This window comes from Schistocerca americana, chromosome 5, assembly GCF_021461395.2.
Source record: "Schistocerca americana isolate TAMUIC-IGC-003095 chromosome 5, iqSchAmer2.1, whole genome shotgun sequence".
Lineage (NCBI taxonomy): Eukaryota > Metazoa > Arthropoda > Insecta > Orthoptera > Acrididae > Schistocerca > Schistocerca americana.
Window position 1 is genome coordinate 350,478,457 of NC_060123.1, and position 23,120 is coordinate 350,501,576.

Here is a 23,120-nt window from a genome sequence, read left to right on the forward strand (position 1 = left end):
AACAAGAGTCTGTGGTTGACAGTGTCGTAGGCGGCTGAAAGATCTATAAACACCGCTCCTGTTATCTGCCGCCTTTGGAAGCCGTCCTCTATATGCTGTGTCAAATTCAACACCTGTGTTGTGCAACTCTTCCCTTGTCTAAATCCTGCCTGTTGAGGGATCAGTAATGGTTCTATCATATCTGTAGTTCTTTGGAGGATCAACCTTTCCAATACCTTATACAGGTGGCATAGGAGGGAGATTGGCCTATAGCTTTTGGGGTCATCCCGGTCTTTCCCTGGTTTATGTATAGCTATAATTTTTGCTTTCCGCCAAGATTTTGGTATCTTGCCGCTCTTGACACAATTATTCATTAGGTCGAGTAGCCAGCACTTTGCGCCTGGACCAAAGTTCTTGATCTGTTCACCTCTTATGTCATCTACCCCTGCTGCTTTTCCGACTTTGCACTTATTTAGAGCTGAGTCGAGCTCATTCAAACTGAATGGTCAAGACAGAGTGTTTCCCTCTTGTTCGGGCTCCCTTTCCAGGGTTCGTCTCCCGATTTTACTGGTATGGTCAGGTTTACCATTTTTCTAACCTGCAGTTAGAAGTAGCGAGTGAGTGAACTGAGTCTGGTTATCCATTTCTAAGCCTTCGTTGATGGACATGTGTTTATTAATTTTCATTATTTCAAGATAGTTCATCTTCCTTCCTTTATGGATGTGGTGTTACACTTCATGTTTTACCTTCTTTAAGCAGAAGGTCAGCAAAAGTAGAGTCCTGTTTTCTAAGTTTCCAACTTCTGTGGTGTTGCTTCAAGCGTGTACATATTATCTTGATATTTTTTCCAGCATCAGAAAAGGCAGAAAACAGCCCCTGCTACAAAACAGAAAAAAATGACGCAAGCGATGTGGATTGTCACTAACACAGGCTTCAGTTAGAGCGTCTTCCCAGTGCTTGCCGTCATCAAGTAAGTGTCATCCTCGGCAAGTGTCTCTGTTAGTGAAATATGCAACCCCATTAACCGTTTGTAGATTGGAAAGGTGAAGTAAGTCCACTCGCCGTATGTAAAAGGAAGCGCAAGTTGAAGCATTCGGCGTTGTTTGTATGAACCTCATATACTCTACCAATAACGTGTTCTTTAAATACATCAGGCTCACCATCTATAGCTCTGCAGCTCCTACAATTGATGACACCTCACCGCTTACCGTAAGTATAGTATGATGGAACATCATCATATGACATAGTTTCCACAAATTCTTCGATTACACGAAGCCTTAAGTATGAAAGCAATGTTATTTGTCTAGAGTTTTCTAACCGATAGGTAATATTTTAATGTTGGATTCTTCCTTTACTTCTTGGTATAACAATTCCATATTTAAGGTTGAATAAAAAGTACACTGCAAATACATTCCTCGGGTTTCCGCCGTATCCCACAATATTTCATCGATGCAACTGCTCGACATCTTCAGGTGGTGATAGCTCTGTTGTCACTGCTGCAAGACGCGACTGCAGTGACAGCAGCAACTATTGAGCAGTTGCATCGATGAAATATTGTGGGATTTACATAATGTGGTTAGACGTCAAACGCGAGAAATGTAAGAGTTTTTGCAAGAGATCCGTCGTGAAAGCTCTAAAAGTCAGCAGCTCATTTTTTTTGTTCTGGTCATTTAATCAAATATGTAGAACAAAAACAGTTTACTTATTATTCAGCCTTAAACCGATTGCTAATATTTTGGGATTAAAATGTATTGACTGTCCTCCTCCAAGATGAACACCAAGATGAATCACAAATGGGCGTCTTTCTTGTATAGGGGAACTGAAAATGGGCGTTACTGCCTCAGAAGGGCTTTTGTATTGGCACTATTAAAACATTGTCACTTGGTCGTATTTATTTCTCACCCCAAATACGGCTTGGTTACCACCCTTGTTCAAGTATTTGCAAATGTTTTTGACACATACAACGCTGTTGCTATTCGATGTTAACGTGAGCTTGAAATGTTTTGGACAATATCGGAAAATAAGTGCACGACCCATCTGTTGTCCAAACAGTTTCCTGTTCCCGTGATCTTACTGTGACTGAAAATCGGCCTTGTCTAGGTGATCGTCGACGATAGAAAGAATATCCATCTTCTCTTTTTGTTTTTCTATGCCACTGTTCTTGGTTCAAATGGTTCAAATGGCTCTGAGCACTATGGGACTTAACATCTGAGGTCATCAGTCCCCTAGAACTTAGGACTACTTAAACCTAACTAACCTAAGGACATCACACACATCCATGCCCGAGGCAGGATTCGAACCTGCGACAGTAGCGGTCGCGCGGTTCGAGACTGTAGCGCCTAGAACCGCTCGGCCACGCCGGCCGGCTCATTGCTCTTGGATATCTTTTAGAGCACCGGCCGGGGTGCACGAGTGGAGAGTTTCTGTTTGACGTGATGTTTCACTGTCCTTTCAGAGCATCAAACAGTGCTGGATCTCTGTTATTCGAATTAAGCACCTAGCAGCCTATCGATGTAGCTAGGACGTAATTTTTCTTCTGGCCATGGGAGGATATCTGCGTGAGACAATCTACGATTTTACCACAAAGCTGACCCAAAAACGCTTCCTTTTGTGTTCGAGTTGACGAACAATTTCAATTTCAAGTAGAAAACTCTGGGTAGTTGAGCCATGCGCTGCTCGTGTTCATGCAATTTATTGCTTGGCATCTTGTCATTGCGGTTATGGCATCTCGTTTCTTATTCGATTTACTGACGTCACTAATTTGCTGGGTTGCCTGACCATGGGTGGCAGCAGCAGCGCTTATCGATTCGAGTACTGTGATGCTATCTTTGCAGCGACCACTAGTATTTCCGGGACGCGTTGTGTGGAGTGGAGGTTGCAAATGGACATCAGATCGGTTGGGGGCACAGCAGAGAGCAGCGCAAGGGCAAGCCGGGGCCACTGGCGGCGTGCTGCCACTGCCGGATCGAGGAGGGGTAGCTACGGGAGCGACGACTTCGTTGCACACCGAACCCTGGACGTTTAAGTTGAGTGCAGAGTTAACTGCTAATGCAACCTCGACTATTCTGAGATCTCACCTTTGGTGGGTGGGTTGTTGCTCCCAGGAACGCTGAGCCTGGCGGCAACGAGTGAAGTGTTTCGAGGCAGGGAAATTTTGCAGCCGTCTTTATTTGTTATTCATCATTGAATTTAGTATTATTGTTATTAGTGAAGTGCAATCAGCGGTATTTTTTGCCTTGTGGACGCTAATGCTCCAGTTACCTGCCCTGGAGGTTGGCATACTTTTCCGGCAGTATACCCTTCTTTGTTGTGTTGACTGTGTCTGACACGACCTGTAGTTCGACAGCCTCTTGTATTGTACTGTGCTTTTTTTGGGGGGTGGGGGGTGGGGGTTGGGGGGTTGGGGTGGGGGTCTACCTTGATGCTAGTGTTTCCTTCGGCCTTGGGTGTTTTCTGAAGACGTAGTGCTGTCTGTCTCTTCACCTTTGCCTAAAAGTCGGACGTTAGGCGGATTTGCTAGTCGGTCGAACGGTGCTGAAGCTGCCCCTAGTTTGAGTTGCCATCCTGTTACGTGAGAACAACCCTTGGGTACCTGTCTCACCTTACCTTATGTTTCAGTTACCTTTTCAGGCCGACCCTTGGAACACTTGCTGAGAACTGATTGTCCTTATTCTTTAGATTGTGATGTTTGTTTTAAGGATATTTGTAATTTATGTCGGCCGTAGTGTCCGAGCGGTTCTAGGCGCTACAGTCTGGAACCGCGCGACCGCTATGGTCGCAGGTTCGAATCCTGCCTCGGGCATGGATGTGTGTGATGTTCTTAGGTTAGTTAGGTTTCAGTAGTTCTAAGTTCTAGAGGACTGATGACCTCAGAAGTTAAGTCCCATAGTGCTCAGAGCCATTTAACCATTTTTTTGTAATTTTCTAATTATTGTTGGTGTGACCTTCTGCCGAGCAATAATTTCACTTCTTAGGTGATAAAGCCTTCAGCCGCGTTACAGTAAGTTCTTTTTAAGCGAACTTGTTTTAAAAGCAAGGGATTTATTTTAAAAGTGCTATTTGGAATTTGTTTTTCTAATTTCTAATACAGGCCTTCAGTCTTTTGTTATTTGAAATTGTTTGTGGCCTTCAGCCGAGTAATAATTTCACATCTTTTGTAATAAGGCGATGAGCCGTGTTACAGTTTGTTTTAAAACAAAGTATTTATCTTAATATGTGCTATTTGGAATTATTCTTCCGTCTTTTAATTAAGACCTTCAGCCGTTTGTGATTGGAAGTTGTATGTGGCCTTGAGCCGAGGTATAATTTCACTTCTTTCATAATAAGGCCTTCAGCCGTGTTACAATAAGTTTTTTTAAGGCAAACTTGTTTTAAAAGCGAAGTATTTGTTGAGATGTGCTATTTGGAATTGGTTTTCCTGACTTCTAATTCAGGCCTTCGTTATTTTCGGACATAACAGATAGCGACCCCAAGTACGCTCTTGCGTATGGTGTGGGCCACCGGTAAATGTGGACGTAAGGATCACTAATCGGCGTGAGTTCTTCGTGTCGCCATCCTGTTGCATAGCGCCCCACTTGTGCACATAATCTTCTGCGTCTAACCAGATCTGGTTGAAGCGTATGTAGCCCAAACAGGTTTCGATTGGGGCATACATATGGACGACAAGATGGCTAAACAGTCCCCAAATATTTGCAAGTAGACAAAAAGATTTCGTCTTAGTTGCATCAAGTGAGCGTGAATTTGTTGTAATATTTTTGTCTGTTCTTTAAAAAGTGAATAAATAAGTCTACCGAGGCATATTCTGTTTTTTGTAGTGACGAACAGATATCCCCTTCCAACTGCTTAAAACAAGAAACCCACTTTATAAAAGTACAATAAAAGTTTCCGAGGCTCGATACGATGTGTGGCACAGACGATTGGTGCTAGTCGAGCATCTGTTTCTCGCTGCTTTCAAGAAATCAAGGAAAATTTGTGCAGTTTTCTACTTGAATGAAGGTTCCTGAGGAGCGAGACAACGCACGGAGCTCTCGATCAGAGCTACATCACACATTTCTTTCGGAAGGAGTTTCCAAAATGTAAGTCAAAGGATTACGCTCTCAAGACGCAGAAAGTCATTCCTCACGATCTTCATTGGATTCTTGAGACAACATAGCCCTCAGTCTTTAAGCTGTTCTAATGTACTAAAAAGGCTCGATGTTTTCTAGGTATTTGTTGTAAATAAAACGAAATCAAAATAAAGTAAGTACGCACCAAATAACAAAGCAGACACTTTAAATTCGTTTTTCCTAGCCGAAAAGTCAACTATAAATAAAACCTATCGAGAGACGCAAAGCAAGTTCGCTAATCTTTAAATAAATAAAGTAAGATCAGTAATCCTTATATGTTAGCCGAGTAAATTTAATTGTAGTTCATATTCGTAAAGTTCATTAGTCTCTTAATTAGTGGCTGGAATGAATGGCTTGACGAGAAATCAACGGTCTCTTAATTAATTTTTGAATTTAACTTTTGAGTCAAAAGGCTTAAATTCTTCTTTAGGACGAGAATTCGGTCACTGGCGTAAATTTCTGAAAATATTTATGTCACTGAGGTAAACAAGCAAACAGCGCCATCTATTGTTTCTTTGGTGTACTATGCCGTGATGATTGTCTCACTGAGGTAAACATCACAACTGCTAAGGAAACCACTGAAACTTTAAGTTAAGACATAATTTTTTTTGTCAACCGACTTTGATTAAATAAAATCTGTATGTTGCCCCAAGCTACGCTCAGGTTACGTGTGAGAATCCCATAAATAGTTTTGGAGATCAGCATGATCAAACAGAGAAAAAGACAGACAAATAAAGTTTTTACAAAAATATAGTAGTTCCCTACACTTACTACATCACCTGCAATGAGTTTTGACAAATATTATTTTTTCAGTGTACAGAAACGATGCATTTACAACAGGTTTATTGTAGTAGAGATTGATGATGATCACTATGCAGCAACTTGTAACAATGATAGCTGCATCATAATAGGAAGTTATTTAAAAAGCGAATAAATAGATCTACCGAGGCATATTTGTTTGTTGTAGCGACGCACAGATATCCCCTTCCATCAGCTTAAAACAAGTAACCCACTTTATAAAAGTACAATAAACTACTAAAAACTCTTATGCCGAATTCTGAGCGACTCTAATAGAGAACCTGACTTCACCGAAGACTTCCACGAAAAACTCAACGATAAGTATGAACAGGAACTCTCATACAATCACAAGGATATCACAGTTTAAGAGAACTTATAATTTTAACCAGTGAAAGGGGCGCACCTCCAAAACTTTCTCAGCAAATACAAGAATGCAGCTGCAATAGTTTTAGAGAAAGAGCCCTGATAAAACAATATGCTAAAAAACTCATCGCTCACCGTCTATAAACCCCCATGATCCACGTATGGAAAATATTGCCGTGACACGAATTACATTACAACTCTTTACAATGAATTTTTACACGGGCAAAACAACAACCACCATTAATCAGTACAGTTCATGAAAGTTGTGAAAACTGGCTCAGGAACTGTCATATAGCTTAAACACTTCTGACAACGTCAGCGTGTCTCGATGTGTAGTATTATGAACACTGAATAAATTTTCATCTGCCAAGATCACTAAAATAATTTATTCATATAGATTACCAGTTTCGGCAATTATCTGTTCCTATCTTCGTATGTGGCATTAGAAGTCGGGACGTCAATTTTAAAATAACAGCTATGTACAGACATGTTACTGTGCCGGCTACAAGTGCTCACATTCATCACGACTTTACAACTAGCAGATCCCAGCATAGTGGTACATAACTACATCAGATGGCGCAGTGGAAGTACTAACCGGTATTTTCATCTCAGATTAGAATAAGGCATGGATTTACTGTTCCATACAGTTACATGGGTTTTGATAATAATTTAGTCATATGTAATTATATCGAATAGTAGTTCCATACCTTAATGTAATGTGAGATGGCACTGAGTGTTCATCTCATATAACTGAACTCATATTCAATATAACAAACTAGCAAGACAGCTGCGCGTGGTAGACGGGTGGTCTATTTCGTCTGGTCACGGTCGGCGCGGCAGCCCCCGTCGGAGGTTCGAGTCCTCGCTCGGGCGTGGGTGTGTGTGTGTCGTTCTTGGCGTAAGTTAGTATAAGTTAGATTAAGTAGTGTGTAAGCTTAGGGGCCGATGACCTAAGCAGTTTTGTCCCATAAGACCTTACCACAAATTTCCAAATTTCCAGCAAGACAGAAGTCGCCGTGCTCGCCTTATGTTGGCAGGACCAACTGTTTTCTGAATACGACCAGAGCTTTTCTTGATAATAACCAAGAGCACTCAGTACTTCGGCACATCCAGCGAGGTGCAACTGGGTTCACGGCCGCGAATAGAGAACCTTCACATTGACGGTACGGAGCAAGGAAACTTGTTTGAATATCCAGGGTGTGGCAACTCCAGCCGGTAGCCCCCGTCGACAATCATTACGGATTGAGAGGTCACCCTATGGCAGGCAGCTTCGCTTATGAGACACGACTGTCGCGATGGGCACAGCGCCTTTCAGCGCCCCGCGCTATGGGAGTTCGAAAGCAGTGAAGACTTCTGAGCCGGCACGAAATCTAATGTTTGGGTTCGAGTTGGACGTCACATTTTAGTCTGTTGTGTGACGTCATATTTTTATTGTGCGCTAACGGTTGCAGTTAGCAGCTTAGATTAGATCAATGACGTGAAGTAGGCTGTCAGTATCGTTAATCATACCGAAAAATGTATCGTTATGCAATAAAACTTTCCGCTTAATGAACCACTTAGTACAGTCAATACTAGGTAATTAGAGATGGGAAAGTAGCTTGAAACCTTGTAGTCAAGGGAAGGCAGGATTCTGTTACGATTGTGGACGGGGCCATAATCAATTACTGTTGGTTGCCTTTTACAGTTACACACATTTATTTTTAAAACAGTAATTCCAGACTCAAAAATAAATAAAAAATACCTCATGTTATTAATGAAGGAATAAACAACTGTGTAAATAATAGTGTTTTCGGTGCGTTACAATTTAGCAAATCACCATAAAATACAGATACAGATCATGTTTAGAAAAAAACGAGCCACTGTGAGCACGGCTGAAGGCCTTACACGCCAAGAAGGGCAATAAATTAAGAATGTTAAAGAACTCGCTGCAATTACAACTTACAGGTATTGAAATATTAAAAAGTAAGTGGCCACCAACACAGCAGAAGGTTTCAGACGCCAGGAATGGAGGTAAATAAGGTTTTAAGGCTTACTGCGAAAATACAAACATCGAATTATTTTTTTGAAAGCAAATGACCACAATCATGACTGAAGGCATTACACGCCAGGAACGGCAATTATATAAAGAATTTAGAAACCTGCTGTAAAACAGCAAATACAAGCAAAGGTTAATTAAAAGAAACAGGCAACTGATCACCAAACAGGTGAAATAAGATGATGGTAACCTTGTAACACAACCATTACCCTTACACTGCAAGATTTCTTCCAGAAGTCGACCGGAACTATCAACTAGACATAAATAACCTATAATGCGGGCATTACAAGGTATGGTAATAAATAATACGATAATAAAACCCTAGGACCAGTCACAGACGGTGCTCCAGGAATCGACCTCTGAGAAGGTCCGGCAACAAACACTTTCGTGAGCGATGAGATAGGCAGCCAAGAGTTGCATTCACTTTCAAAAGATGGTAACTCAGACTAGTGGCAGTGTAACGAATGACTAATGATAATCTTGCTGCCCGCATCTCGTGGTCGTGCGGTAGCGTTCTCGCTTCCCATGCCCGGGTTCCCGGGTTCGATTCCCGGCGGGGTCAGGGATTTTCTCTGCCTCGTGATGGCTGGGTGTTGTGTGCTGTCTTTAGGTTAGTTAGGTTTAAGTAGTTCTAAGTTCTAGGGGACTGATGACCATAGATGTTAAGTCCCATAGTGCTCAGAGCCATTTGAACCATTTTTTGATAATCTTGCTGAAGCTACCTGACTTCAAATAAATCAAATCAAGAATGGAACAACACGCCAAAGCTGGAACTGGCGACTGCACTATGCCCCCAGAGTGTCCGGAACAAGAAAGAAATCACTACCACCAGAGTAGAAGAATCACAAACGGCCTACATCTACATCTACATCTACATCTACATTGACACTCCGCAAGCCACCCAACGGTGTGTGGCGGAGGGCACTTTACGTGCCACTGTCATTACCTCCCTTTCCTGTTCCAGTCGCGTATGGTTCGCGGGAAGAACGACTGTCTGAAAGCCTCCGTGCGCGCTCTAATCTCTCTAATTTTACATTCGTGATCTCCTCGGGAAGTATAAGTAGGGGGGAGCAATATATTCGATACCTCATCCAGAAACGCACCCTCTCGAAACCTGGCAAGCAAGCTACACCGCGATGCAGAGCGCCTCTCTTGCAGAGTCTGCCACTTGAGTTTATTAAACATCTCCGTAACGCTATCACGGTTACCAAATAACCCAGTGACGAAACGCGCCGCTCTTCTTTGGATCTTCTCTATCTCCTCCGTCAACCCGACCTGGTACGGATCCCACACTGATGAGCAATACTCAAGTATAGGTCGAACGAGTGTTTTGTAAGCCACCTCCTTTGTTGATGGACTACATTTTCTAAGCACTCTCCCAATGAATCTCAACCTGGTACCCGCCTTACCAACAATTAGTTTTATATGATCATTCCACTTCAAATCGTTCCGTACGCATACTCCCAGATATTTTACAGAAGTAACTGCTACCAGTGTTTGTTCCGCTATCATATAATCATACAATAAAGGATCCTTCTTTCTATGTATTCGCAATACATTACATTTGTCTATGTTAAGGGTCAGTTGCCACTCCCTGCACCAAGTGCCTATCCGCTGCAGATCTTCCTGTATTTCGCTACAATTTTCTAATGCAGCAACTTCTCTGTATACTACAGCATCATCCGCGAAAAGCCGCATGGAACTTCCGACACTATCTACTAGGTCAAGAAAGCTGTCCAAACCACACGACTTACCGGACAGCAGCGGCAAGGCGAGGAAACGTACACTGCCGTTACAGACACTAGCCCCCAGGACAGGTAACTGGGGCGTTAGCGGCCACGAGACAGGAAAAATACTGCTGGTAGAACTTAACAAATTGTAACAAGCTGAACGCAGTAAATAGTAATAAAAAGTCGATGAAAGCCAATCAAATTAGCTTTCTCCAAGCCTCCACTCTTTGCTCTTCACCTCGGAGACACTACGACATGCAACACGAACACAAGTCACTGGAGAATCGAGAGACGTCACAATGGTTTAGGTTTCTCACCCTAATTAATATATACTCATCTCAAAGCCCGCAGGATCTGGTTTACGTCGAGGTCGTGCACCCTCGGGACCACAGCCCTTCCATTCAGCAGTCCCGGTGTGTTTACGCACTGCATGGACCTGGCTCCTCCAGAGTCCCCAACTGAACTGCCGCACTTACACGACACGGAAAAATCACGGCGTCACCCCAAAGATAGGGCAACAGTTACTACATATCGAGAACCACCGCTACTACCACTAGTGGACAGGCAATGCTTGCAAAACCGAGTGGCGCCAGGCATCATGGGAAGAAGGCAAACAACCGCAACCGTGCCGATTAAACGATTCTGTCTAGCCTCCAACAGAGAAAGGAAACCTACAAACAGCATCAATGCGAACCGGAGAATGGCTCAAGCTTGTTTTCGAACAGATACCTATTTGAAGTACCTAGCTCACCATTCGCATACTGGGGAGAGCATAAACAATGGAAAACATCGAAGTTTACCCTCTGCGTCACGTTTACACGATCCCATCGTTTCATCTACGGGCTATTCCAGGTAGTAACTTCCAGGCAAAGAAATTAATAAAGAAGAAAACCTAATGAAGCATAACATTTCTTTTGTGTGAAGTGTGTATGAAAAAAACAATAAGCAGTTGAATTAAGTAATTTTTATATGTTGGTTTACATAACAATCGTCCGCAGCAGCTATTATAGTCTATTATTGGTTCAAAAATGGTTCAAATGGCTCTGAGCACTATGGGACTTAACATCAATTGTCATCAGTCCCCTAGAACTTAGAACTACTTAAACCTAACTAACCTAAGGACATCACACAACACCCAGTCATCACGAGGCAGAGAAAATCCCTGACCCCGCCGGGAATCGAACACGGGAACCCGGGCGTGGGAAGCGAGAACGCTACCGCACGACCACGAGCTGCGGACTAGTCCATTATTATGAGCCGTACTGTATTACAGTGCACAGCCTTAAGACACACAATACAGAAATCTTGAGACACAGTACACTTCCACATGAATACTTCAAAGAAACAGACAAGCTGCTAGAGCTTGAGTCTGGACCATGGCAAACATATTTATGAACTATGTAGGACAGCTCATAATCAACGATATAGTGCCAAGTAGGCACAACATCCTATACTGTTTTATATGTATGGATGACATCTTACGCATGATAGATGAACCAAGCAGTAAAATTGATCAGTTATATACAGACATAAGTTCTGTTCACAATAAGATACCTTTTCCAACAGAAAAAGAGAAAAATAGGTTCTTGGGCATTACCATAAAGGCTCAGAACAACCAATGCACATTTAACATACAGCGCAAACTGACAATAACAAACACAGCTATACCCCAGACATCACAGCATACAGCTCTCAAACGCAGACAGTACTTACAAGGGAACCTCCCCATCGCACTCCCCTCAGATTTAGTTATAAGTTGGCATAGTGGATAGGCCTTGAAAAATTGAACACAGATCAATCGAGGAAACAGGAAGAAGTTGTGTGGAACTATGAAAAAAATAAGCAAAATAATCAAACTGAGTTGTCCATTCACATTATATGAAACATCAAGGACAGTAAGACATCAGGAGCGCTGTGGTCCCGCGGTTAGCGTGAGCAGCTGCGGAACGAGAGATCCTAGGCTCAAGTCTTCCCTCCAGTGAATAATTTAATTCTTTATTTTCAGACAATAATTGTCTGTCCGTCACTTTTTTGGAAGTGATTATCACATCCACAAGAAAACCTAAATCGGGCAAGGTAGAAGAATCTTTTTACCCAATCAAGTGTACAAGTTAGGTGGGTCGGCAACATATTCCTGCCATGTGACGCACATGCCGTCACCAGTGTCGTATAGAATATATCAGACGTGTTTTCCTGTGGAAGAATCGGTTGACCTATGAGCTTGCGATCAAATGTTTTCGGTTCCCATTGAAGAGGCACGTCCTTTCGTCTACTAACCGCACGGTTTTGCGGTGCGGTCGCAAAACACAGACACTAAACTTATTGCAGTGAACAGAGACGTCAATGAACGAACGGAGAGACCATAACTTTGCGAAAATAAAGAAAGTAAACTTTTCACTCGAGGGAAGAATTGAACCAAGGACCTCTCGTTTCGCAGCTTCTCACGCTAACCACGGGACCACGGTGCTCCTGAGCTCAGACTGTCCTTGGTGTTGCCTATCTTGCGCATGGACTACTCAGTTTGTATATTTTGCTTATTTTTTTTCATAGTTCCACACAACTTCTTCCTGTTTTCTCGATTGATCTGTGTTCAGTTTTTCAAGGCCTATCCAATGTGCCAACTTATAACTAAATCTGAGGAGGGTGCGAAGGGGAGGTTCCCTTGTTAGATGACTGCTCCACGGAGCAAATAGTACCATCAGACACAAACATCTACCAAAAGGAAATGAATACCAGAGTACAAATAGCCACAAAAAAGGATACAAAGGAAACTTAGTAACAAAGCTTAACAAAAAATCATGAAAAAACAGACAAGAGCAAACACCTAGCTATCACCAACACAAGGATAGATTCCAACAAAAACACACACAACACAAGAACAGGAACAACAGAAAGTGAGAAAGTAACAGAGAACAAAAGACGATACACAGTTACAGACAACCACAAATGCACGCATAGAATATCCAATATCTAATACTATTAATAATAATAATAAACAAGTCGTAAAAATAGCCGACAAAACCAACAGTTCAGTTGATAATCCGTTTCCAAAAAATATAAGAAAAACTGATCTATATCAGGAATCACAAATACATCAACTGAAATGTAATACATGTGATAGAAGATATACAGTTTAAACCAGAACGACATTTAAGACCAGATGCATAGAACATGTTAGAACATTGAAGTATCACACAAATCATTCAACTGAATTTTCTTATTTTGAGAGTACTGAAGAAGCGATCTGTATTAACCTGCTAAAAAACATTGAACAGGCCAGATCGGATAAAATATTTCTTTACTGAAGACAAACGCTTTCGACAGACTTTGGCGTCATTTTCATGTCTTAAAAGACTTTTTGTTGTCAAACGTGTTCATGTTAAGTCGAACCTCACGTAAAGTTTATCCACTAGACAACTTGACCGTTAGTTTCATCGTAAAATGATCACGTTTCACAGCAAAAAGATTTTACAAACTTAAGATTTTAGCGAAGTTTGTGGAAACCGTTAGTCTTAAATAAAAAAAATTTTTTAGCAAACAAATCACTCAACTTTTGCAGAGCACTTATACCGACACCAACATAAAATTACCACCCGTGACAGAGACATGGAAATCGTAAGGATAAACAACAACACATAATACCTCATCTTACACGAAAACTACGACATTCAGTAAACTATAATACAAAAGAAACAACTCATGAATGATCAGACCAACTTGGAAAACCACACACACTAATTGACTGTTTTCTTATAATATTAAATATATAGATATGTCCACACCCACACGTATGTCACCCACTCATTATCACCCTTCAGTTATTCCGAGTTCCCCACTGCCATCTCCTTCCACTTTCTTTCCCGTAATGACTAAGCCCCCAAAATTCAAAGCACAATATTCATTCTCTCCTTCCCTACACTCACATCTCTAGGCTGAACATATGAGATATCTTCATTAATTTGCACTAGCTCACAACCACCCACTTACCCACACACACTAACACACACACACACACACACACACACACACACACACACACACAGAGAGAGAGAGAGAGAGACACACACACACACACACAGACACATACACACACAAACACATACACACACACAAACACAATCTCCCTCTACCCTCTCCCTAAATCACCCCCCTCTCTCCTCCCCTCACCCTCTCCTTTCTCTCTCTCTCTCTCTCTCTCTCTCTCTCTCTCTCTCCCCCTTAAACACACACACACCCACACACACACCCACACAAAAACACGATTTATATATTGTTTTAAAAAATTACAGTTTGTTAACTCTCAGAACCTACATGAAAAACAAATGAGCAAAGGTAAATAGGATAATACTGTGCTAAGTGCAAACGCATGTTACTGAAGTTCTATTTCTAAAGTGAGTTAAAGTGCAAATAACACCAATGCAGTGTAAGAAAAACTGAGAAACGGGAAAAAAATTGCCAAGTATATATGCTCTACGAAGTTTTTTTTATCTCAACCTCCGGGCCTCCACTATCAAAGAAAAAGAAATGTGGTTTGCAGAATATGTGAACAACAGGCAGAAACACCGTAAGTGAACTGCATGCAAACTTTATAAAGAAATACTATTTTAATCTATATGCTTTGTAAATAAAAGCGTAATGCTTCTGGTGTAAAATTCTCTTCAATAAATTACAGTAATATAAAACGGAGAAGACAATAACAACTGATATTAATCTTAGAATGAAATTGGTAAGGTCCTTTTTATTTCATTTAGGTTAACATGACAAAACTAGTCTTTATCACTCTGAACATCATCCTCAAACAATTGCTGCCTCACATTTGCCACTAAATATGAAAAAAAATCCCCTGAAACTCTGAGAGAAAACACTAAAATCACATTACAAATATTTTTTCGAAAACACCGAGTTTTGTTCGTTTATGGAACTTCCTAATTTACTTTGAGACCGAACATGTTCCGACGGTGAAATGTTATCCTTAGGTGTAAGACTGGCATGTAGACAAGGTGTTACTCAGGTGTACATCTTCTAAATTACGTATCACAACGCCGGCCGAAGTGGCCGTGCGGTTAAAGGCGCTGCAGCCTGGAACCGCAAGACCGCTACGGTCGCAGGTTCGAATCCTGCCTCGGGCATGGATGTTTGTGATGTCCTTAGGTTAGTTAGGCTTAACTAGTTCTAAGTTCTAGGGGACTAATGACCTCAGCAGTTGAGTCCCATAGTGCTCAGAGCCATTTGAACCATTTTTTGAACGTATCACAACACTTAAATAATTGCGAAGAGCGTTCGGTCGTTTACGATGAGCCTACTAATTTATTTTCAAACAGAACGTGTTCTGACGATGAACCGTTATCCTCAGGTGTTAGACTGGCATGTTTGCAAGGTGTTACTCAGGTACAGATCTTCTAAATTGGGGATCACAACACTTAAACAACTGCGAAAGTGTATAAAATATGGCTACTAATGCTTACAGATTTTGATGAATGCTTCGAGTTCTATTATTATGGGCGTACAGTGTTCTTATCCACAGAGTCTGTGATATATTTTTCTTCCACTCCTTTGTTATTTAAAAAGAACTTGCTGAAAAATGGTTCAAATGGCTCTGAGCACTATGGGACTTAACATCTGTGGTCATCAGTCCCCAAGAACTTAGAACTACTTAAACCGAACTAACCTAAGGACATCACACACATCCATCCCCCGAGGCAGGATTCGAACCTGCGACCGTAGCGGTCACGCGGTTCCGGACTGAAGTGCCAGAACCGCACGGCCACACCGGCCGGCGAACTTGCTGAGCAAACTACATTTGCATTGAGTACTATGTATTTCGATGCAGAGGTTTCAGCTGGCTCCCACTCCGAAAAATGTGAGCGTATTTTTCTCTTACTTTGCACTGACGGAATTTTTATGACTTTATGTCACACGATGACGAGACATACATAGAAATGAGTAGCCATATGGCGTTACGGCAGGTGAAATGATGAATTTTACTATGACGGTTGTGAAATACTCAGAAAGTACACCGAAATTTAATCAAGTGTCACTATTTGATGGTCTTTGGGATTGTACGTCCCTGTTTATTACGTACCACTCTCTACAGATTCGGAGGATGAAGTTGTCCATCTGTGGAGGAGCTTTACCCATGAAAGTATCTGATTCTAGGACTCAAAGCAGTACCGCCGCTCTTAAGGAACTCACTATCGCTCCTGCTTCTTTTTTTTCCCCCATTCCTTAAATTATCGTGTTCACGGATTACTGCTAGCTAGAACAAGAGCCACAAACTATTTTAGTAGAAATATACACTGTCCAGTCACATTAATGTGACCCGCGCCAATGTTCGACGCCAACGTACAGTTGCCGCTCGCAGACGGCAGGGGGCAGGTCCTACAGAGAAAACATACCTTATATGAGGATGAGTGATACTTCGTATGAAACAATCGAATTAAATACTAAATAGTAAAGTGTGTCTGTGGGGACGTGAACAACAGTGCAGATGTAATGCGGAAACGGAGCTATTTATCTATTGTTCAAAAGGTAATGATCATTGGCTTCCCGAAACAGCTAAGTTCGTAAACTGTTTACGTGCCGCCGTGCTTAAAGTACACTCTGCCTGGCAAACTAGCCCTATCCAACAAAACAGGAGCCGAGGTAGTGTGGTGCACCACGGACCATAGGTGAGAGGGATGTACGACGGCTGTGGAGATGTGTATGGCCGAACAGACGTGCAGCTGTTGAGAAACTGACCGCCCAAATGAACCAACTAGCCACCAATAGTGCCTCCTCAACTTAAGCGAACGTTGCCGCGTACGGGGCCTCCGCAAAAGGTTCCTGTTCATTGGCGACGAAGACTGGAATTTGCGTGCTAATACTGCAACTGGACGTCTACTGACTGGAGACAGGTGGCCTTTTCCGATGAATCACCTTTTATGCTGCATCTGGCACGTGGCCGCTGGCATGTGCGGCGTTAACGTTTGACTGCAAAGAGTCTGCAACAATCGTCGGAGAGTTATGAACTGGGGAATGTTTTCGTGGCATTTCCTGGTGATATGTCATTTTGGAAGGCACAATGGACCAACACAAGTATGGATTTACCCTTGGGTCCACATATCTCCTCGGCACGACAGCAGCTAATACATCGTATCACAAAGCTCACACTGTACTTACGTGATTCGAAGAACACCACGAAAAGTTTACTGTACTCTCCTGGTCACCAGACTCTCCATATTTAAAGCCAATCGAGAATCCGAGGGGCCACCTCGATCGGGCTGTTGGCGCTATGTATCCCCATCGACTAAACAATAGCGCAGCTGGTTACTGAACTGTAGTGGGAGTAGCTCTAAATCTCTGTACCTTCTAGAACCTCACAGACTCTCTCTCTCTGCATATCTCGCGACGGTCCGTGCTGCGAAATGTGGTAATTCAGGTTTTAGACACATCGTCACATTAATGTAACTGTACAGTGTATGCCTCATGATACACTAAATTTCAATAAAAATTCTATGGATATTAAAAGCAAGGGAAGAGGTATAACAGAGACATACGTCCTACAGAGAAAACGTAGCTTATATGAGGATGAGCGATACTTCGTATGAAACAATCAAATTAATTATTAAATATTAATTGTTGTGCATATAATATTTAATGTAGTTTATTACTTATCTTGAACGAAATCGGTTTTGAACTACTAGCGATTGATAATGATTACCAAACCAAAGAGAAAGGTCTAAGTCCTCTGCCACCCCATGTGGAAACAGTAGATATCACATTAACTTTAAGTAGTTAGTGACAGGTGCCCAGAAAAGAAAGGAGGCACAAACGTAGCTTCGAAAGGAGCAGAGACGATCAACGAGGCACTTGCACTTTATAGATAAAATATATGTGAGTGGTAGTGGAGAACTGGTGGTTACGTGAACCTCGCTGCAAAGTTTCTTATATAAGTCATTATTTTTCAACAGCATGTGAGCGTCACAGAAACATCGCTGCAAAGTTTCTTATATAAGTCATTAGTCTTCAGTGCGACGTGAATGAAAAAAAAAGAAAAACATTAGATAGAAGAACAAAGTGCATTCTGAAGCCAATGAGCACGGACATAGCAGAACTAAGCAGTTTCTCTAGGACTAATAAAGCGCAACGTAAGGAGTAACATTAATTCGTTGATTCATGGAATTTTTACATCCACCGTAAAAAATAATATGGATGGTAGACCATCCATTTTAAACACATTGCGTCTCTGGACGACAGCGACAAGAAAATTAAGCTACTCCGCTGCTATTTATTGACATTTGGCAGTACTTTAATCGCTGTCACAAGGGACGCACAAAACTTGTAACTCGACACTATGTAAATGTTGATACCGTCGTACCCTGGTAAAGTCTATTTGGCGTTGGTTTATTTTAATTTCGTTGTCGTCGTATGAGGAATTCTTGCTATGTACTAGCTAGATGCTGGACTATCGATCAGATCAGTTACAAGAGAATTAATGCAATGCAGCGGAGTCGGAATGACTGGAGTGTTCATTGATCCAGCCGGAGGTAATGATGACAGTGTCGGGCAGAAGATATGTAGAGCCAGTTCGACAACCGTCGTACAGTTGCAGAAACAATGAGGAACCCCTTGATGGTGGTGTGTGCTCGGTTCAGCACATGGTCTCAGATGGGCAGCGTCCAAAGCAGCCACTCCAGGCATGGAGCACAAGTTCCACTGTCAGTGGCGTGTCTAGCCTGTGTCGGCTGCCAACAGGCAATGATGGTGACGTCCTTAGTAAGTTGGATACATGGTCTGGTATGGATGGTCCTCTATGGTCCTCTCAGTGCAATAAGCACCTGGGGCTGAAGGCGAACCAGGAGCTGCAGGGTAGGTGATACATTGATAATGGCCTTCAGCCTCAAGCCTACAGGAGGAGCGTGGGCATTCACAGGCCAGGCAGAGTCTTGGCCGTGAGTCTGGAGCATGTGCGAACCATGGGCCTCTGGGTAGGTGCACTAGAGTCGGCATAAATCAGCCAGCAGCTGGCCCCCATCCAGAAGCCTCGAATTCAGCTTCTGGCACCATCAGGAATAGAACCAGCACGCGGTTCTGCAGCTGTCGGAACTGATGTCTATTAGACGTACTTTGGAGGCCGACATCAGGTATATAACTGTCATGGAGTACCTCTCCGATCTGGTTGCAACCGTGACAGACTCTGTTTAGCTGGAATGGCCAGTATTCATGGTTGCTTGTCCCATCCCTGTTATGACACGAAATCATTCTTCTGCACATGGGCTAAGAAAGTGGCATGGTGCCAGGCTCGGAAATGTGATAAACCAGGACACCAGTGCACAGTCTGCCAACCATACTTTGGTGTGTCCACTATATTCTAGCCCTGGCAGTAGCTTCAATGCCAGAGATGCTTTCCAAATGCTTGGCCTCGTGTTTCAGGTGCCAAATTTAAAAGGAAGGCAGACACAACAGCAATACGCCTCCAAACCTTGGAAAATCAAGTCCACTGGACCATTGAATGGTATCATTTCTGGAAATCAGTTACAATACATCTTGCATTTTCACATTTATGTACATTTTATTCAGGTTCCTCTAAGTCTAACTCAGCTTGAAATACAGTGTCCATGGCTGGCATACTTAATCAATAGTCGTTCGCTAAGGATTACTCATTTGGCTGATACTTGGTGTACAGGGATATCAGGTGGGCAGAGAGTTCCTCATCTCAGACAGATATAGGATGCATGGAAGAGAGCCAAACCGAAGATAGTACAAGAAGTTTGAACGCTTATTGCCACAACTCTGTGATGATGATTGCTGCATCCACGAGTAGCTGGATACTGGTGTACAAATCAGAAAAACTGGAGAGAAATGATGGTAATGCAAGGTGGGAAGACCGCCTATGGACGGGACGTAAACCCACGTCAGAGCCGACCAACGGGGCTGACCAAACGGTGGACATAACACAACAAGAGAAAGTCAATAGCAACCTGTGTAACAATGAAGTGCAACGAACTTTCGACACATATGTCAACAGGTCAAGTTCGAGCCACAAATTGAGTAGGGACCAAAGAGAAATACCAATACCAAGGCAAAGTTGTCGACGAGTAGTCAGTGGTATAGTGGGGATAGTAACGAACGCTATCAGAGAAAGTACACGATTGACTGAGCTGTCGAGTTGAGGCAATATTTCTGCCAGCTGCAAGGGACACTATTGGCTGGTGTATACACATGACGAGACTAGGTGACTAGGTGAGTGCAATACTGCGGCGACACTGCCCTCTATCGACTATCAATGTCCGTTTGCTTTGGAGGGCATTCGACTTCCGCCCATACCGATACCAGATCCCGTCTCCCCCTCCCCCCCCCCCCCAAAAGAAATGGTGCATACAGGTGCAAACGCCCCGGGTGGTGCTGTGGAATGTGGCAGGAAGTCTTGCGGACTGTAGGCTGTGGTGAGGAAGTATAGTTGGCTGTATCCATGAGAACAGCGCTGGAGGTGGGCGTGTCAGGGGAACCACTGATCCACAGGTAGCCAGAAGGGTGGACCAGGACAACAATGGGACATCCACAGTAGCTGCCCGGGCTTTTGGCCATTGTCACAGAAGGTGGTGAAGAGCAGGCTGCGGAGGGGAAGTTTGTGTCTAAGGCTGAAGCTGGTTGTTGTGATGCCACTCTAGTCCCTTCTGAGTTTGGAATGATATAACTTGTCACCTTTGGCTGAACAGTACCACTGCTGATGTCCAAACCTCAGAACTCTCTTAGGAGTGGGTCCACATCATTGTATCGGGTGTGTAACACTGGGAGGGATGTGAGCGAGTTGTTGATGGCTATGGTGTCAGCAGGTACAGCAATGTCCGAGGATGGTGACCATTGAGGTCTCTGTTGGGCTATGATTGTTAATCGGCGTGAGTGTTCAAAAACAAAATAAGAGCGGCTGTAGTGATGAAGGATTGGATAGACTTCATCTGCTGCTATAAAGTCTGGAACAGCTTCGTCATTGGAAGAAGGGTGGAATGGTGGGCTACAGATGTGTTTCATGCCATTTGTGGCACAGAAGTCCTTGCACGCAGAGCCCAGATAAACCACTCAATGTGCATCTTTCTCAGTATCCAAAACGAAGACAGCATTCACAACCGAGGGTCGGTGAGAAAGCTGTTTCCAAGGGTGGAGCTGTGTAATCAGCTGATGAGTGAGATAATAGGGCGAGCCATAGATTACACAGCGAAGGGCATGTCACAGAGTGGGGTCCTGGAGCACTGCAGCAGCAAACACATATGGCTGTAAGGGGGAAACCATACACCTTATGTTACCATTTGACACTGATATAGAAGCAGAAGACGTCCTGTTGGTCGAAATCAGCGTCTGGTCCACCTGGTGGATGGGACAATGTGTCAGCACTGGAATGCTGGACTGTTGGATTCTACTGGTTAGTGGTGAGGTATCGGCCTGTTTGCTCTGGGAGGTTGGAACACAACCTGAATAATGCCACCAAAGGCTTGTGATCTGCACTTAGAGAGATAGGAAATTTCTTGATTGTGAAAACTATTTCCAAGAACTCCTTTTCGATCTGGGTTGTGCTGTGCCAGTGTTAGGATATTGAATGTGTATGCTACATGCTGTTTGGAACCATCCCCATTCCTGTGTGACAAGACTACTCCAATACTGTATCACCAGCAACAACTAATGGGCTATCAGGAGAAAAGGGCATGAGGCATGGAGCAGATGTCAGCATAGTTTTCCGTTTGATAAAAGCCTGGTTGCAGGTTGTGGTCCAGGTATAGGGGAACCATTTTTACATAACTGATTTAGGGGTTGTGCAACATGGGCTACCTAGCATAATAGTTGAACCTGCCCAAAGACGCTTGTAATTCAGGTAAGTTTGTTGGGCAAGGTAAATAAGTGACGGTGGCAATGTTCTGATCAGTAGGCCAGATTCCATCTTTAGAGAGCCAATGCCCCAAGTACTCCACACCTGGCTGAAAAAAATCACTTCTCCAGACAACACAGGCCTGTGTCCTGCAGGGTTGTGGAGAGAGTGCAGAGATTTTCCAAATGCTCCTGGAGGGAGGATCATGTGACAATACAGTCATCCAAGTAGTTTTTGCAAGCCAGAATATGCTGTGCCAGCTGTTCCAGAAATCTCTGGAATATTGCAAGTGCTGAGAAAATGCAAAACGGGGGTCGCTTGCACTAATACAACTGAAATGGCGTGTTAAGAACGGTAGTGTTCTGAGATATCTCATCTAAGGATAACTGGAGGTACTCATCAGCGAGGTCGATCTTGGAAAAATATTCCTCGCCAGCCAGTTTCGTGAGGAGAACTTCTCGCTGGAGAACAGGATAGGTTTCTATCTGCGATTGGGCATTGATGGCCGCACTGAAGTCCCCACACAAGAGAAGAGATCGATTCGGCTTATGGGTGATAACGCCAGCTACCTGCAAACGATCACGTTCCTGCTTCACGGCAGCTCGTAAGGCCACTGGAATTAGTCTGGCGCGGTAGAAACGAGGAATAGCATCTGGCCAAAGGGTAGTGAATGCCTGAAAGTCTGAAGCACACCCAAAACCGCTGTGCAGGGGCCGACCAGTTCCTGGAAAGGCACCACAGTGGAAACCATCTTAACTTAATCTGTGATAGAAATAAAGATTCCGTGCAGGCATCAAAGCCAAAAACGTTGGTAGCTGATGGATGGTCGACTACAAAGAACGTCACAAGCCGAGAAATGTAATTGTAAGCTGTCACAATCGAGAAATGCCCACAAAGAGGAATCGCACCATCTCCATAGGCCACCAAATTGCTTGAAATCTGGGACAAATCGGTCTAACATAAGCCGCCTGCTTGATCAAAGAGACGGTGACCCCAGTGTTCACCTGAAAACCATTGTACTGGCGAGACTAGCAACCCATGAGAAACAATTTCTGTGTTAAAGGGTCACCCTGGGAAACTCCTGTCTACAGCGCATGTGGTCGCAGTGCTGGATGGGGGTGGGTCGAGCAGCTGCAACGTACTGAATGGAGATGTCCCTTCTTGCTTCAGCCTGCACAGGATCCCCTGCGATCTGGACAGTCTGCTCGGAAGCGAGAGGAAAAACACTGGAAGTAGTAGGAGGCTCAGAATGTATAGAGATATAAGACAAA